General features: G+C 42.3%; 1 non-coding gene across 1 annotated transcript; it reads left to right on the top strand.

The window, feature by feature from the left end:
• The first annotated feature begins 4,852 nt into the window (after window positions 1-4,852).
• Trnat-ugu (transfer RNA threonine (anticodon UGU)) lies at window positions 4,853-4,927 on the top strand. Its single transcript has one exon. It is a non-coding gene; the product is annotated as a tRNA-Thr (tRNA).
• The last annotated feature ends 14,277 nt before the right edge of the window (window positions 4,928-19,204 follow it).

The following is a 19,204-nucleotide window of genomic DNA, read 5'->3' as shown; positions in this document are numbered from 1 at the left end:
TCGGATGATACGAAAACATGCAGTAACACAAAACAAATACGCCTAATGTGAGACTCGAGTCAACCCTTGCAGTCGCAAGAAGAAGTTCCACACGTGAACTAACCTACTGATCTCTCAAAACAAAACGTTCCCCATTCCGACGTCCAGGTATTACTTGCCATTTATCTATTCTAACAAAACTAAGTGCCTTTTAAAGGTCTGTAATCAAATGAAAGAGCTGGGAATACTTTTCTTGTGTGTTTATAGAGGGTAGATCTTTCATGGTGCTGTCGGTAATATATCCCAAGTACTATCACACAATAAATCATGCGCGTCGTTTGCTTACTGTATCGTACACCATGTAATGTGATTGGTTGCTGCGCTGCATGTTGGATAAACCAAATATTAGCTCGAGCCTGTTTCTCTGCCGTTAAGTTTGCACTATGTGAAAATGTCATTTTTATCCTTTCCCATTTCACTCGCGGACGGTGTACATTAACGGACGAGCCATTAATACTTTATGAAAAACCATTACAGCCAATGCCTGGAGCCCGCTTCAGTATCACCTGCACACAGTTCACGTATCATTATATAAACAGTTTATTGAAGTAGGATACATTCATCACTCACAGGGGAAGTATCGCACACAATTTACTATTTGGCCATCGCACAGAGCCTTAGGATATTGGCAGCCCGTGCCGACTTGCATTGAAACGTGTCAGGTTGGCTGTATTTGGTAATTACGTAGTAGCTCTAAAACGAGTATATTTTTCATAAGTGCAGTAAAAAATCAGATAAAACGTTCAAAACTGCCATCTAATGGACAAGTTCTAGCAGTTTTATTCTATAATATCCGGGTAGTGAATTTAACTGGCAGTGAAAGCGCAGATCTCACTATCCGGGAATGTATGATCTTTTGGGGAAAGGCGCATATACCTACCAAATCTGTACCTAACTGTGTGAAGAAATTAGTGAACCTATATCAAGTTTGGGGCGAAGTTGCAAAAAAATGCACAAAAAACTCAAAAGTTATTTGAGCAGTGCCGGCACGAGTTTGTCAACAAGTTGGATGATTTGTTCGACATTTCACACGCCGATGCACTTCAGTTAATGAAAATAAATGGAGATAAAATCTTTTTACAGCGACAGAGAGAGCCAAGTCGGCCTGGTCACTTAGCTAGGGTGGACAAGAAACTGGCTAATAAAAAGGAAAGGTCACACATCAGAACTATTCAGGAAGAAAACCGACGTGCTAAATATTTTTCTGCGTCAGCTCCTTCGACAGCATCTCATGAAGCATTACAAAATGACTCATCTTCAGATTGTAATGAAAATGAGATGTGTTTGCAAGAAAATTTCTCAACTCTGATTGAGAACATAAAATATGGAACCAGTAAAACAACTATGCGGAAAAATTTCATTGCTCCAAAATTAGTAGCAACGCTAGATAGGTGTCAGCTGAGTGTGAGAGATTCAGTGTATATTCTTGAAGCTACCATTGAGGCTCTTGGATAATTTCCTATAAGTAAGTCCTCGATTCAAAGATATCGTACAGATAAACGGAAAGAGAGTGTGGAAGCTATAAAAGTTAATTTTCAAAACGAGGTACCAGATGTTGTGACTGTTCATTGGGATGGCAAACTATTGCCAACTACACATGATCGGGAATCAAAAGAAGAACGTCTTCCGATAGTTATTTCATACAGAAATAAAGAACAAATTATTGCTGTGCCAAGGTTGGAAAACTCTTCAGGATGTGAACAGGCGAAAGCTCTTTGGAACGCGATTGTGGACTGAAATCTCGAAGACAAAGTGCAGTTTCTTTGTTGTGATACTACGGCTTCAAATACAGGTCATATCAATGGTGCCTTTGTGCTACCCGAGCAAAAACTTAACAGAAGTGTCATTTTTTTTCTTCCTTGCCGCCACCACGTGTATGAACTAGTGTTAAAAAACGTGTTACAGGTAAAAATCAGTTCAGTGACAACAAGTCCTGATATTCCACTCTTCAAAAAGTTCCGAGATAATTGGAAAAGTGTAGATCCAGATAACATAAAGTACTACAAGGAAAAGGTCGCAATGCACCTGACTGTTTCAGAAATTGAGAATCTGCTTGAGTTTTACCGCACTGAACTGACAAAAGAAATAATCAGAGACGATTACCGAGAGCTGATAGAGCTTTCTGTTATATTGTTAGGTGGAGATACAGACAGAAAATTCAAGATACGGCCTCCAGGTGCCATACACCAAGCTCAATGGATCGTGAGAGCTATACATTCTCTAAAAATATCATTACTTTGCGCTTAGTTAAAAATTTCGAGCAAGGAGAAGGTAGCGCTGTTTGACGCTTGCCTGTTCATCGTGACATCCTACGTCAAGCCATGGCTGCAGTGTATTTTGGCAGTAAAGGCACCCTACCAAGATTTGTGCTTTTTGAAGTCAATGAAGGCATACGAAAAAATAGATAAAGACATCTCAAAAGCAGCTCTACGGAAGATATGCCAGCATTTATTGTATTTGACTGATGAAGTTTCTATTTTGTCACTGTTTGACGACGATGTGGACCTAGAAACAAAAGTAAAACTGGTTGAAAATTTAACCAAAGATAATTTATCAGCTCATGCTAACCGCTACATCTCTTCGAAGGAAGAACTTCGCGGTCCATTGCATGATGAGTTAAATAAATGAATAGAGACGTTGTTTCTTTAGTTTTCTGTTTACATAACAATTTTGTTAACTGGTTTGCTCTCTCTCAATTACAGAGAAAAACATCAACGACTTCATTTCAGTCAGAAGCAAGTCACTGTTCCATCGTCTTAAAATTGATGACAGTTTTCTCCACGAATGTCCTGTCATGTGGTCAAACAATGTTTCCTTTCAAGAAATCAGAAAGAAGGTTTCAGCTCTGAGAGCAGTGAATGATACAGCTGAAAGAGCGGTCAAGTTGATGCAAGACTTTCATGGTTAAATCTCGGTTGAGAAGGAACATAAACAATTTTTGTTACGTTGCGTACAAGAACACCGAAAGATTTATCCTGACTGCAGAAAACAAACTTTGAAACGAAAATTTAGAGACTGATGTTTTTACATGTTAAATAGTGAACAAACAGAATTTGGGCAATTTGGTGTTTTATTTACCAAACAGTCATTAAGTTCCACAATCCCTCCACATAGGAAAAGTTTTCTAGTTTCATGTTTAGCGCCAAATCGGCACGTATTACAATAATTTAATTGTAATAATATATGATATGTGAGTTATTCAGGTCAAATAGAAAAAAATAAAGGGTATGCGTTTTCGATTTCACGAAAACAAATCCCCAGTATATCTTGGGACACCCTATATACATGCTAACATTTCGTGCAAACAACTAGGATTTACTTGATTCAAATGTGTCGTGCTATCTAGATATCTTGATTTAGATTATGTGAGGTTCCCTGTAAAATGCAAAATGCCAGTTTATTCTTAAAATCTCAACTTTCTGCGTTCTCTCTCAAGTAAATTTGGAGCCAACAACATGACAAAATCTGACTTTCGTTCCATCTTTAATTACCATGATTAGGTCCTCCAAGGCATTAAGTGAATTTTCTACGACTTTTTGTAAGAACTGTTAAGCACAAAAGTACGCTGGAATGTTTGCGACATGACTGAAGCAACTACTTACTGCTCTTATTTAATAACTAACTACCGGCTACGGTTGACAGAATATTATACTTAAATGTGAACACCTGTAAAAAGATTGAATGACCACCTTCTGCAGCACGGACCGCTGCGGGACCTTCAGGGAGAGAGTCAGTGAGCTTCTGCAAGGTACCGACATGGATGTGGAGCCATGCCGACTCCAGTGCGGTAGCCATCTTCGCCAAGTTCCTCGCTTGAGGATTCATGGCGCGAATAGCCCGATCGAGGTGGTCGTGCAGATCCAGAGTGGGCTTGTATCTGGGGAGTTTGGTAGCCAGAAGAGTACGGAAAACTGATCCTGGTCTCTTCGAACCGTGCACGTACAAAGCGAACTGTGTGACACGTCCCATTGTCCTGCTGGTAAGTGCCATTGTGCCGAGGAAAATCAGACTGCATGTAGAGCTGAATATGCTCCCCAAGGATAGTTGCATACGTCTGTTAGTCCACTGTCCCTTCCAGAATGATAAGATAACCCAGAGAAAGCCTTCTCGCCTGGGCCCGTCCGACGATTGTTGCAGGGTGTTTCCTTTCAGAAGTTTCGCGCCGTACACTCCGATGGCCATCTGTCCGATGGCGCATAAAACGTGATTCATCTGAAAAGGCCACGTGTCGCTAATCAGTAGGCGTCTGGCTGTGATACTGGCGTGCAAATTCCAGCATTCGTCGACGATGAACAGCAATCATCATGGGTGCACGAACCAGGCGTCTGCTGTGGAGGCCCATACGCAACAACGTTCGCTGAGCGGTCGTTGAAGAGACACTGCTGGTAGCCTTTGGATTCATCGGGGTGGCCAGTTGCTCAACAGTTGCAGGTGTATTGGCCCGTAACATCTCCGCAGCCGTCGTTCACTCCTGTTATCTACTAGAATTATATATTAATACCTTCAGCTGCTAACGGGCGTCGATAAATGTCAATTGGGGACAGGTATCTGTTCTTTCGGACATGTCCGAAAGAACAGACACCATATCCATATAAGTATATATTTCTGGCAATACCGGCCATGACCTTCCTCTTCTGTGCAGATGCACACATATTACCCGAACTCTTACGGGACTTGATAAGAGCATCTTCCACGAGTAATGAGTGTGTTGGGTAGGGACACTACGAATGTAGTGAGTGGGCATATAAGTTGAGAATGTGGGTCTCGCGGGAGGCGTGCGCGAGATAGTCCCTGAAGCCGCACTATCCTCTGTGCCCTCGATGGCTCAGATGGATAGAGCGTCTGCCATGTAAGCAGGAGATCCCGGGTTCGGATCCCGGTCGGGGCACACATTATCACCTGTCTCCATTGACATATATCAACGCCCGTCAGCAGCTGAAGGTATTAATATTTAATTCTAATTTCGTTCTAGACGGCTACTTGTCATCAGTGGTGTCTGTTCTTTCGGACATGTCCGAAAGAACAGACACCATATCCATATAAGTACCTGTTATGGACCGTGCTGCACCGCAGACGCCTCAGCGCCGGTTTTGGATAGCGCCATTTTGCCATGCAGGGTATACTTTGACCAAGGCGGTACTCGGACAGTTTACAAACCCTTGGCCCGAAAGCCAATCGCTGTGCCCTTCTGGACGTCAGACAAAACGTTCCGTTTCCACATTATGACAACGATTGCACTGTTTTCCGCGTCCCTGACACATTTACATACCCTCCACTGCTAGTGCTGCCGCCCGCCGTCTGTGAGTGGTTACTGCATGTTGATGTCGAACACAGGTAGTGGTCACATTAATGTGCTGGGCAGTGAATTTTACTTTGACATATTTCCACATTGTTTGGTGTGAGATTGCTTTCGTATAGGATGTCTAGTATTATATCAGAACGTAATATGTGTAATAGTCACTGAAGAGCCTGTAGCTCGATAAGAACGTGACGATGAAAGGTTCAAATATCTTTTAAATTATACCAAGTACCTAGCGCACTAGGATTCGCATTACATGTAGTTAGAGAACCCAGTGCTACAAGTATAAATCGGAATGGTTGTGTACTAGCCAGTGAAACATGCATCTTTTGACCAGTTTTTGATACTTTGCTTCGGTCCTAATTTTGTCGTCTTTTAAATTCTAACTCGTCAGTGGACTATTTTTCCGCTCGTTTGCATATCTAGTGCGTAATCGTCTCCCAGTAGGCGGAAAAATTGGAAAATCAGAAGAAATTTGCATCAAAGCCAACGATGGTAACAAGCCGCGTGGAAAGGCGGCCCGCCTCCATTCAAGCATACAAGGCAGCAACGGAGTCGCCCAGTCCTGAGGCGCAATCACTGAAGCGGTATCAGCGACTCGAGTCGAATACATTCAGTGAATCGCGCACCTTAACGGTAACGAGGTTTGCACTGCAGTGGAATAGCTGAGTGAGTGTGGGAACAGCGTGCGTGACCTGGGAAAAATATTGCCTGCCACTACGAACGAGCTAAGGCAGCACAAGAGACAAAACGATTCCCGTAGCTGGAGGTATCTTAAAACTAGTGTGATAATACTTGTATGGTGTTTTCTTTTTAGGAAGCTCGGACGGTAGGAATGAAGATTCCTAGAAGCAATAGACTGAGACGTGGTGTTAGAAACTAAGGATAATTTGTTAAAGTAACGTCCAATCAAAGCTAGAGGATACAAAACTTCTTCTTCTAAACAGTTATTGCCTACTGCAGTAAATCGAGTCACGTAACTCTGAGGTTAATATAGTGAACACATTTATTGAAGGGCAGAGTTCATATTCCGTCTGAAGTCCCGTCTCTCTAGTGTCTCAGAGGAAGCTCTGTTGGGCAGGCGTTCCCGTCTTGTTGCCCTTGGTAATGGGCAATGAAGTCAGTGCCCACTCGACTACAAAACATCGAACAAAGTTAGCATCTTCCCCTCCCTCAAAGTCGCTCCTCAAGGTCACCCCTCAAGGTCAAAATCCTTGTTACCAATTTCGTGCGTTTGTGTGGCGTTTAGCTTTACTTGGTATTCAATACTGTAACGTGTGATTCCATAGTTCTGCTTGCCATAGTCACCCATCTGGCTGCAGGTGGGGCAGGTAACTGCCGTGGACATGAGTGAGAAAATTTCTTGCAGCGCTGGATTTGTCCATCACAACATAGTCATAGGTTTGACCCAAACTGTCTTAAAAACATCAGCCAGCAGAAGTCTGGGCAGATGTCACCACAGGATATTAGGTCTTGGGATGTGTGACAAGACAGCTAGGTGTTCTTTTCTCCTTAGCAGCGCAACTGTGACCCCTTATACAAAATCATAGACAGAACCCAAACTGTCTTAGAAACAGCGAGGCTCCAGGCACAGAGTCTGCTTCACCAAAGCAGCTGGCGCAGCTACAGTGGCTCTACTCCCCTGTGCCCAGCCAGCTGTAGGAGCGTCCACTGGCACGGCGCAGCTGCGGCCCCCATCCTGTCCATGCTGCTCCATCGGCACACGCAGCATGCTTTAGTGCTCATGACTCTGCCTGCTCCAATGAATTTTTTTTTTAATGAAAGTTAATAATAGGTCACATGTCTCCAAATTATTTATGGTTTAGCAGTAGTAGCGCTTCTAGATTTTTTCAGTGTAACATCTAGTCACAGGCTGTGGAGGGGAAATGGAACGGGCCAGGTAATTGAGGGACTGGGAGGGTATGACCTTGAGAGATGACACTTAGTGGGACAGAGTGACTTTGCACTGTTCTGAAACCCATTTCTGTGGTAGTGTCTAAAACTTAGTTTAATGCACTTCACAGTTTTGTAAGTGTTAATTCTGATGAGCCTATGCATATATTTTTCACTTTGTAGATGTGTTTATTTCACTTTGTGGATGTGTTTAAATTCTACTGATAACTTTTATCTTCTAGGATGCTTGGAGTTTGTAAATCTACATGGGAGTTATTTTCGTTTGTTGAGTGGTAATATAAGGAAATAATTTTGTAATTTTGATATAACTTCCTCAATACTACATCCAACTTTTAATCTTTTTTTCTGGCTCACGGTTTGGACTAAATTCACTGTTCCTGATTTGGGGATATACTTTACACGATGTACTTTCCACGTATCAGCCTGATTGTGGGACGTACTTCCCATCATGTGCTTTCCGTGTGACACTTGTTTTTGTTCATTTGTGTTCTCAGTAAGTGAGAGCATAAGGTTGAAGAAAACTGTTTATCACCGCAGCAACAAACGAAAGTAATTTCTGTTTATTTTTAGTAATTTTCAACTAGAATGTGTTTAGAATATTCTGTAATTTAGCAATATACCTTCCACTATCGAATAAGTGATTATTTATATCAGCACAACAATTCAGCGATGCATATTTTTCGATGTAGTTCTGGGTCTACATTCGGCAACGGCCAATATTTTTTACATTCCCGTGCAATGTTTTTATAACTTTTAGATACTTTAAGTTTCATTTCCGAGTATTGCATATATTTCTGCTTTTTTCTAACATAAATAGTAATCACCCGGAACACGTCCTAAAATTTAGATGAACTACAACATTTCTTTTTTTTAATTTAAAGGTGTAGTCTTATTTTGTACTAGAACAATACACTGGCCACCAAAATAAGCTTGTCATTAATAAAGTCTAAGCTGAAGACTGAAGAGGGTATCATTGTAGTAATGTGGCTGGACACGTGTGACAGCACAAGCGTTTCACGGGTAAGGTGATGAACTGTTAACACATGATCTGAAAATCTGATGCAGAGACCAGTCAGGATATTCGATGAGGAATGACATTCAGCCTCCGACAGAAATGAGGAACAATGGAGAAACCAGAGGTGCGACATCTAAAAGAGAACAATAATCAGTTGTGCTTTTAATATGAAATTGTATATAAGAAATTACAATTAAAAAACAAATCTAATGCTATAATTTTTATATCTCTCATTTCGTCCCGAGAAGTACCACGTTAGTCACTATCATTTACAAAGACAAAAATGACAGTTACAATCCAGTCACAAATGTCATCATTGAAATGCGGATACAGCCGTACTTTACAGTTGATAGGTAACTCTCTATATCCATCCACATCAGTCATAAAACGTTCCCTAAACAAACAGAAGCACGTTAAGTTTTCTGCCTTAGTTAAATCAGAGGTAGTGTCACATATCTAATAACGTGGGTGTCCAGCCATCGATAACGAGTCCGTGGAAGCAGAACAATATCTGCAGCAGCGCCGTACGAATGTCTTTCTCCATATTGAAAATCTTATGCTCAATTACGCTCAGACTTGTTACACTGTTGTGCAAAACTGACCGCAACGCTATACATGATGGCCCATGGCCCCCTGGACGTTACAAAAGGCGGGACACTGCTAATAATAAGGTGCGTCATTACCACGGATGGCAATGCTTGCTCCCACGCTTGTGGTAGGGTGTTCCGTTCCTCCATCAGCGCGGTTGACAGTTGCTGGATGGTTGTTGGTGCATGTGGACGTTTTGTAATACGTCTCTCAAACGCATCCCACACGTGCTAGATGGGCTTTAAGTCGGGGAATGGAAAGGGAAGCCCGTTCGTCGAATATTCCTTAGTCCCAAGAGCTTCTCCAAATGCGCAATTCGATGCCATCACGTAGTGTCATACATAAAAATGATGTCAGGATCAAATGCACCCCCTGGAAAGATGCACATGGGGAAGGAGCAACAAAATAATTTTTAACATTGAGTATACCGTATTTTGGACGATTTTGAGACCAGTACTCTCACGCAACATTATGTCTTCCTACACCATAACACCTTGACCACCAAGACGACCATGTTCGACAATGTTCCTGGCAGCATTACCTGTTCCCACCTCTCGACAAATGAGGGTACGTCCCATACGACTACTCAAACTGGACATGCTTTCATTCGAGAGGGCCACTCGATCTCAATCCTCATCGGTCAAATCCTTCTGCTCTTGCCACCATCGCAAACGGTGCCGTCGATATGCGGGTGTCAATGGAACACAACGTACTGGTAGTCGGGCAAAGAGTTCGCCCCTATGCAGTCGCCGTGCCACTGTGGATCGCGAGACTGCGTGCCTTGCAGTCCCGTTATGTGTGGTTGCAACTGAACACGTTGATTGACATGAGTGCCTTCTTGCCTGTTGCACTACGTAGCGGCCATCTTGCGCAGTAGTTAATTATCGTCAACAACCTCCTCTCCTTCGGGCAGCAGGACCTGTGGATCGGAGCGCCCCAGTGCTCATAACACAATGGTGTGTGATCCCGCGCTACACGTTTTATACTTCCTCCACTGCCCCTATGATTCTTCCCCATGTGAAGTTATCCAAATGCTGTCTCTAGGCCATGGGGAAAGCACAAATACAGTGCACCGTAACTGCTTCCTGACTGACAAATACTGTCTTGTCTCTTCCTCATATTGCGAAGCCAGCCCAATTTGGCGCCATAGTCACGCTGACCTCACGCTATGTAACATCCAACTATTGTGCACAACTGGGAGACCTCTGGCGACATGCTTCCCCACTTCTGTTCATTTCCACCGAGCAGTTAATATATTATGTTATTTTATGTAGCTCGTCCTTAATTTTTGCAGGGCAATATATCTTCAATGAACTCAGAAACGTTCCATAAAACTAGAATACTTTCACCAAGCATTCTCCGTACGGGAATCACCAGCTGCAGAAGAAGCAAGCTGCCTACGGTTTACCCCCGCTTTGAACAATATCCGCTGCTTTGTTTGCAAAGCATTTCTGCCGAGTCCTGAGCTTTTCAGGTGGTGGACAGGTTGCTTCTTCCCCCATAACACACGAAACGGCTTTTGTAGTTGTACGGACGCCTTTGCTTGGCCAGAAAATCAGCTTCCGCTAGGCAGCTACGGAATCAACGTTCTTGTTTCAGAGTTACGTAAAATTTAAGTTCTTCCGTCTCCTATACGAGAGTTAATTTACAGTTGTCATTGATGGTTTAACTCTGCCTTAGTAAATTACCTAATCACTGTTTAACTAAATCACATCAAGAGCGAATAGCGGAGTTTCCTTGTGAAGAAGGGACTAAAGAAGGAAGAAAGGAAAATTAATTAACGTCCCATCGACGAAGAGGTCATTAGAGAATAACCAGATTACTGGATAAGACAAGGGTGGCAGAAGAAATCGACCGAGTCCTTTTCGAAGGGCCTACACCGGCCTTTGCTTCAATCGTTTTAGGTAAACTACCGAAACACAATCGGGATGACCCGTCGGTGATCTGAATCCCGCTCCTACCGTACGTGGGACCGGTGTGCTAACCTCTGCGTCGACACACTTGATGCCTAGACCAGATAACAGCAAATTACTGTCATTTTTAGTGCCCAACTGAGCTACGTAGGAACTTCAGAAAGTTAGTTGCACATGTCATTCCAAGCTAGACCTGCGCTCTGAGCGGGTAGTTTTGGTACAGTTCGTAAACGACGTAGTAAATGGTAGAGTTACCAAAGCACATATCAACAGTTTTCGAATAAAACCTGAATTAAACATTACCAACTTCAATTTTTCTATCATCATCAGCAGCAGCTTTCTGTTATATTATCAGGTCCTTTGCCTCTCCATTTTCTGCGATCCATTGCTTCCTTCTCAAAGTTGCTGTATGTTGCACCGTCCATCACGTCATCCAGTATCTAAAATCTCTTTCGTCCTCGCTTCCTTTTCCATCTACATAACCTTCTAAAGCTGTTTTTATCAGTCAAAAATGGCTCTGAGCACTATGGGACTTAACATCTGTGGTCATCAGTCCCCTAGAACTTAGAACTACTTAAACCTAACTAACCTAAGGACATGACACACATCCATGCCCGAGGCAGGATTCGATCCTGCGACCGTAGCGGTCACGCGGTTCCAGACTGAAGCGCCTAGAACTGCACGGCCACACCGGCCGGCTTTATTAGTCCGTCATTCTTTCTTAATATATGCCCAATCCAATTTCTTTTTCTTCTTTTTATTACATCTAGTAACTGTCTTTTCTCTCCCACTCTTCTCAGTACCTCTTCATTTTTTACTCTGTCTAGCCAACTTATTCTTTCTATCCTCTGCCATGTCCACATCTCAAAATCCTCCAGCCTTTCTCTGTCCTTCTTCCTCAAAGTCTATGTTTCAGAGCCATACAGAAGAACACTCCACACAAAACATTTTATTAGTCTTTTCCTCAGTTCTCTATCCAGACTGCTGCAGAAAATTCTCCTTTTCTTATGAAATGCCTCTTTTTGCCAATGCTATCCTTGTTTTAATTTCTGTGCTGCACTTCCAGTCGGTGTCTATCCTGCTTCCAAGATACTTAATATTTTGCACCTGTTCTAATATTTCTCCATTCAGCACAATTTTTATTGCTTTATTTCCTCCTAGAACCGATTTGGTTTCTGTATTTATCCCCTGGTGATTTCCAAGTGTAGGGTCTCCCCTTGTGGTTCCTGATCCATGTATTTGCCACTATCAGCTGCCTTTCCCTGAAGAAGTCAATTAGCCATTCACCTCTATCATTTCTCTTTCCAAGACCATGACTGCCTACTATGTTTCCCTCTTTCCCTTTTCCCACAATGGCGTTCCAGTCCCCCATTACTATTTTGCAGCATTTTTTATTTTCGTCCAGTATTCTCTCTATTACATTGTACGTTTCCTCTACAATTTGGTCATCATGTTCTGAAGTTGGCATATACACCTGGACAACCAGAAGATCTTTTTGTGCTTTTTTTCAGCCTTACACCAATAACCCGGTCATTTGCATAGTCCACATATTCGATACATTTAGCCAATTCCTTTGTCATAATCATTCCTACTCCATTCATTCCTTTTACTTCTCCTCCTGAGTAGTACCATACATATTCGTCTGACTGTAACTCTCCACGTCCATTCCATCTTACCTCAGCAACTCCTACGACGTACTTGTGATTCTTTTTCATCTCTCTTTTAAGAGTTTCTAGTTTTCCTGTTGTAGCTGAGTTCTAACATTCCAGGTATCAATTCTTGTTTTAATTTTTTGCCTCCATTCAAGTTGCCACCCCCCTCCCCCCTCCCTCCCTGGAGATCCGAATGGGGGACTATTTTAACTCTGGATACTGATTTAACATGAGAGGCAGTCATTTTTGTGCATAAAATGGAGACTGTGTTATGCAGGAAAGATAATCTGCGGTGGTATTCCGTTGCCTTCCGCAGTTCCGGAGGCCGCCCCTAACATGGGATACAGACGCCTTTCGCCTCCGCCCGCTCTGGGTCAGACGCTGCATGAGAAGTATAGGTTGGAAAATGAAAGACCCCTAGCCGTCTAAACATAATAGCGTCCGAGTCGGAAAAGAACAAGATTTGGCCGCGGGTGGACAGATAGGAAAGATAAAAGTGAGGAGCCTGGCATAAGTAAGTGGAAGCAATGCCAGGACTCAGCTCGGGGCCCCGTACTCGCCAGCCACGTACTCACTAGGTGTGAGTCCCTGAGATAATTTTTCTATAAACATCGATATATTGCTATCTGTTGTTCAACAATAAACAGTATTTAAATTTTTTCTATAAATACTGTTTATTTTTGAACAACAGATAGTAATATATCGATGTAGAACAAAAATGTTCCATAGGTTATACACTGAAGTGCCAAAGAAACTGGTATAGGCATGCTTATTCAAATACAGAGATATGTAAACAAGCAGAATAGGGCTCTGCGGTCGCCAACGCCTATATAAGATAACAATTGTCTGGTGCAGTTGTTAGATCGGTTACTGTTGCTACAATGGCAGGTTATCAAGTCTTGATTGAGTCTGAACGTGGTGTTACAGTCGACGCACGAGCGATGGGACACAGCACCTCCGAGGTAGCGATGAAGTGGGGATTTTCACGTACGACCATTCCACGAGTGTACCGTGAATATCAGGAATCCAGTGAAACATCAGATCTCCGACATCGCTGCGGCCGGAAAAAGATAGTGCAAGCACGGGACCAACGACGACTGAAGAGAATCGTTCAAGTTGACAGAAGTGCAACCCTTCCGCAAATTGCGGCAAATTTCATTGCTGGGTCAGCAACAAGTGTCAGCGTGCAACGAAACATCATCGATATGGGCTTTCGGAGCCGAAGGCCCACTCTTGTACCCTGATGACCACACGACACAAAGCTTTGCGCCTCGCCTGGGGTCATCAACACGGAGATTGGATTGCTGGTAACTGGAAACATGTTGCCTGGTCAGACGAGTCTCGTTTTTAATTGTATCGAGCGGATGGACGTGTACGGGTATCGAGACAACCTCATGAATCCATCGACCCTGCATGTCAGCAGAGGACTGTTCAAGCTGGTGGAGGCACTGTGATGGTGTGGGGCGTGTGCATTGGAGTGATATGGGACCCTTGATACGTCTACATACGACTCTGACAGGTGACACGTACGTAAGCATTCTGTCTGACCACCTGCATCCATTCATGTCCATTGTGCATTCCGACGGACTTAGGTACTACCAGAAGACCAATGCGACATCCCACAGGTCCAGAGTTGCTACAGAGTGGCTCCAGGAACACTCTTCTGCGTTAAAACACTTCCGCTGGCCACCAGACTGCCCAGACATAAACATTATGGAGCATATCTGGGATGCCTTGGAATGTGGTGTTCAGAAGAGATCGCTTACGGATTTATGGACAGCCCTGCAAGATTCATGATGTCAGTTTTCTCCAGCACTACTTCAGACATTAGTCGATTCCGTGCCACGTCGTGTTGCGGCACTTCTGCGTGCTCACTGGAGCCCTACACTATATTAGGCAGGTGTACCAGTTTCTTTGGCTCTTCAGTGTATATCCTCACTTAGTTACTAAACGGTTGTAAGACGTGTATATTTCTTTTGTCTATTGTCAACCCACAATTTATGAAAGACGTTTATATTTTATTAATAGGATTAAGTAGGAATAATTAATATTTGTCATGTTGGAAATAATTGTGGTAGCAGGGAATGTCTGCACCAAAGTATTGTTGACAAGAGAGACCGCAAATTGATATAATTTTAAAAAGGGCGGGAGAGACCGCGTAAGACTACTGAAGGTATGTTTGCGCAATGCTAGTTGTAAGATTGTTGTAAAAATTAAGTCCCATTTGAATGTTTGTAAAATTATTTCATTACCAACGGTAAATATTTGAAGCGTTTTCAGAATATAATTAATTTTTGCCAGCAATGTTGCATTACTGATTATAATCCATCCCAAAAACCATCAACGTAAAACTTTGCAAAAATTGTATCGTTGTCAAGAAAAAGTGTAACTATGAATTACGTAACTTCAGTCAAATTAATTAAAGAATAACGTCAGCTTTGCTATTAAAGAATAACGTCAGCTTTGGTAATAAATAAAGCCACTTATTATGACAGCCCACCAGCAGTTAATAGAGTATAGTAAACCAGAGTAAGTATATTCATGTCGCAGTTCGATGTCGCAGTCAGATGGCGATCCAGTAAGAGTAAAAAAAAGTAAGGAACAGTTTTGGGTTGTTGCAGATAACGACTGAGGGCCACGACGACGACACATTCTATGTTTCGTCGAAATAATCAGAAAATCACTTTTAATAAGCAGCAATTAAATTTGTATGCGAAGATTGAGAAACAGAATAAATTTCAAAGGGAAGATTTCATTTGTTATTATTAAGCAAGAGATAGAGATCCTAAGGAGAGGTTTCACAGGTTCTTGTAGAAGGGAAGGTTGCGTAAACAAAAAAAAAAAAAAAACAAAAAAACAAAAAAAAGAAGAGATATAGAGGAGACGGGAAGGTTTCACGGTTAACTTCTTCCGGTTTCTAGGGAGACCTAGTAAGACACTGATCGCCTATGCAAACAAAGCGATCGAAATAAGGTAACGCCCTCAAGGTATGCAAAACATCTAAAAAAAAGGTAACGCGGTTATGATGTTAACTGATCAAGGCTTCTACAAAAACTACGGTAGTCGACACTTACGTATGGAAGTCTGTCGTAGCCTACGATAGTTTTACAACTCTATTCCAAGCTAACACTAATACGCAACAATTGTGGCACGTTGTCAGAAAGAGTACATGTTCCGGGTTTCCAGCAGACACGGTTCTGCTGCGATACACATAACAGGTTCATCACTGTTGGAGTGCAATGGACCGGCAGCTGGAAACGTATTCCAAAGTTCAAGTAGGCGGGACAGTATGACTCTTTTGAGCAAAACGACTAAATTGCACACTGATTCAAGATGAAATTCTGGCGATATATGGACCAAATACAATGTCGCGTTCAGCCGAGGTGAAATCGTGCTTACAATTTGATCAAGGCTGCACAGACGTGGACTGATCGTAAATTCCAGATCTGTGACTACTATTTCTACCGTTTCGGCAAGCTGAATGATTTTCCGATGATGAGGACGTTCATGTAGCTGTTCTTCGTTTGCTCCGTGATCAAGAAGTGAGTTTCTCTCATGAAAGAGTTGAACAGTCGATAGAAATTTCCGACCCTTGTTTACAGAGACTTGGTCATGTTGAAAAATAGTGTCATATATCTCTATCACATGACGTGTAGTGCAGCATTCAGTAGAAATTGCTTGGTCTGCAGTAATTACGTGTAACACACTTTTTGAAGTCTGTTTGCAGTTATCAGTTCCTATTGATCATTAAATTGAGGGTACGGCAGGCACCATATGTTGAATGTATATACATTTGTTGATTTATTGGTTTACCGTGCTATGCCAATCTATGTGATCCAATCACACCTTACTGTTAGACGTTCTTCTTCCCATGTGTCACGACAGACAAACCTAATTAGTCGCGTGTCCTGTCTTCTACGCGTTATTAAACTATAGAAAAAGTTTCTTTCTGGAGACCTTGCTGCCGTGGAACAAAACATTAATCCATAATTAAATGCCACCAAGAAGGATAAAAATATTGAAGAGTAATGTTTTAGAGTTTCTTGAGTTTTTGAAATGTTAATTTAGTTTCACGTATTTTAGAACCGAAGGAATGAGAGTAAACACATAATAACCAGGTATGTAGCTGCAACGATATACGAAACAAGCTCACAGTTATGTTTTTTACGAGATGAGTCCGGGGCCTATTTCCGAATCGAGTTCCAGCGTGACCGTGGAAAGCACGGGGAGCTCTTCTGGGCACCACATGGTTACGGCCTACGTCGTAACTCTTCACTCCGAGCTGACATCCAAATGGCTTCGCTCTTCCACGTAAAACGTGCCGGAGTGGGTCATCAAACGGATACGTTACGTGACTGGGAGGAGTGCCAGCCGATTTTCGTAACATCTCAACAACCGCAACGTATTTTATGCAGTATTTCACATAGCACTTTTTCAAAAGCAGTTAACGCTATCTCAGCTACTTTAAGTAGTTTACTGAATATACTTTTATCGCATCTTAATTCTAGCAAAATGAAATAACAATTTTAACACAATTAAACACATACTTTGAGAGTCAGAATCTATACGTTATAAATTTTTGTAAATGATAATACGTTCATGATAATAGCTTCGTGTCATGAAATAAAATTAAACGTGTTATATAAACTAAGTCTAACATTCAGTAGTATTATTCAAGCTCCCTTGCGGCTCTTGCAATGATCACTTTCTGGTCTTGTAACGCGGCAGTATATGGAGAAGGGACTGGCCATAAACAATAACACCGACACTAATGTAACTATATTCGCTGCCGCTACAGACACATTCAAAGTAATTCTGTAAAAACGAAAGAACATCAAACAAACAATTACACTACGCGATTTTTTTTTTTGAATAGTGATCATACGTTTAGTTACTCTAGTTTCAAATGATATCGACAGAAGCTCAGAGTATTAGCATTATTTCCTAAACGCTTGGCCCTCTGAAGTTCCAGCATGGGACACTTTCATGTCTCACCACACCCAACATGTACCATGAATTTGGAAGAACTCGGCGATGATGACTAAGCGTCCTCTGCCTGTTAGATTGTTTGCAGATGATTCTCTCATTTAGCGTCTTGTAAATTTATCAGATTATGAAAACGAGTTGTAAAATGATTTAGACAAGATATTTGTATAGTGCGAAATGTGGCAATTGACTCCAAATTATGAAAAGTGTGAAGTCACCCACATGAGTTTTAAAAGGGAATCCGTTACATTTCGTTTACACGATGAATCACGCAAATTCAAATTCTGTGAATTCAACTAAATACTTAGGGGTTACAATTACGAATAAGTTAAAATGGAACAATCAGATAATTATTATTGTAGGAAAATCGAACTAAAGAGTAAGTTTTTTTAGCCTAAAACTTAGAAAATGCAACAGTTCTACCTGAGAGGCAGACTACACTACGCTTGTCCGTCCTCTTCTAGAGTAATGCTGCGCGGTGTGGGATCCGCATCTGATAGCACTGACAGAGGACATCTAAAAGGTTCAAAGAAGGGCATCGAGCAAAATGCAAACTGGAGTAGCATCATTAAAACGAAGACATTTTTCTTTGTAACAGGGTGTTCTCATGAAACGCAAATTACCATTTTCTCCTCCTAATGCGAAAATGTCCACCCCTACCTGCAGTTTGTTCTTCCTCAGCACGATAGTATCTACCAGCAAGATAGTGCAACATTTCACACAGCTCGCAGTGCACGTGTGAAGTTCGAAGAATATCGGGATGAGTTTACCGTTCTCCTCTGGCCATCAAGCTCTCCAGATTTACAGCCGATCTAGAATTTGTAGGACCACCTCAGTCGGGCTGTTCGTCCATGGATCCTCAGGCGAGAATCATAGCGCAGTTGCCCATGGCACTAGAGTCACCATAGTTCCACATCCCTATCTGTACCATCCAGAGCCTCAATGACTCTCTTCCGGCGCGTCTTGTGCTGCAGAAGGTGGCTACTCAGGCTTTCGACAGATGGTCACATTAATGTGACTGGACAGTGTATATGAGCCTCAGTAAACAGAAAACTACGAAAACATTAAGTGGCAGGTCTGAATTTTCTGTGACACAAACAACGTTGCCGGCCGGTGTGGCCAAGCGGTTAAAGGCGCTACAGTCTGGAACCGCGTGACCGCTACGGTCGCAGTTTCGAATCCTGCCTCGGGCATGGATGTGTGTGATGTCCTTAGGTTAGTTAGGTTTAAGTAGTTCTAAGTTCTAGGGGACAGATGACCTTAGAAGTTAAGTCCCATAGTGCTCAGGGCCATTTGAACCACAAACAACGTTAGTACAAAAGCACGGTATTTGTCCAAAAAGCTGCAAGAAAGACACGATTAATGTCGTTGCAGCAGTGCTGTTGCCACAGCAAGGCACAAATCCTCCACATAACAGGCAACAAAGGAGTAGTCTCGTCGCCAGTGTTGTTGTATCCTGGAGAGATGTGTGGGTTCTGTGTTAGGAAACAGGTAATGAAAACTGCAAAAACTGTCAGGTAAAAAGTGTTTACTTAAGGGGACATGGTCGTGAACATCACCAAAAATTTGAAAAAAATTTCCTGGTGTACAGAAAATAGCATTTCATGCTGATTTCAAGTATGTATAGTTTATGGGCATTATCATTTTCCGTTCGTTCTAAAATTGAGGTTGAGCGAAATGCTGCACAGGAGCCACGCCCATCTGTCAGTTTGAAGTGCGTCAGAATACGTGACGCATTACTTTGTCCTTCCGTTTTTTCTGTCGTTAGTTATGGGTCGTTAACACAGGTGTAGTCTAG

The sequence above is a fragment of the Schistocerca serialis genome, chromosome 3 (genome assembly GCF_023864345.2).
Source record: "Schistocerca serialis cubense isolate TAMUIC-IGC-003099 chromosome 3, iqSchSeri2.2, whole genome shotgun sequence".
Taxonomy (NCBI): domain Eukaryota; kingdom Metazoa; phylum Arthropoda; class Insecta; order Orthoptera; family Acrididae; genus Schistocerca; species Schistocerca serialis.
Note: the sequence above shows the minus strand (reverse complement) of the source record. Positions and strands in the feature narration are given on the sequence as shown.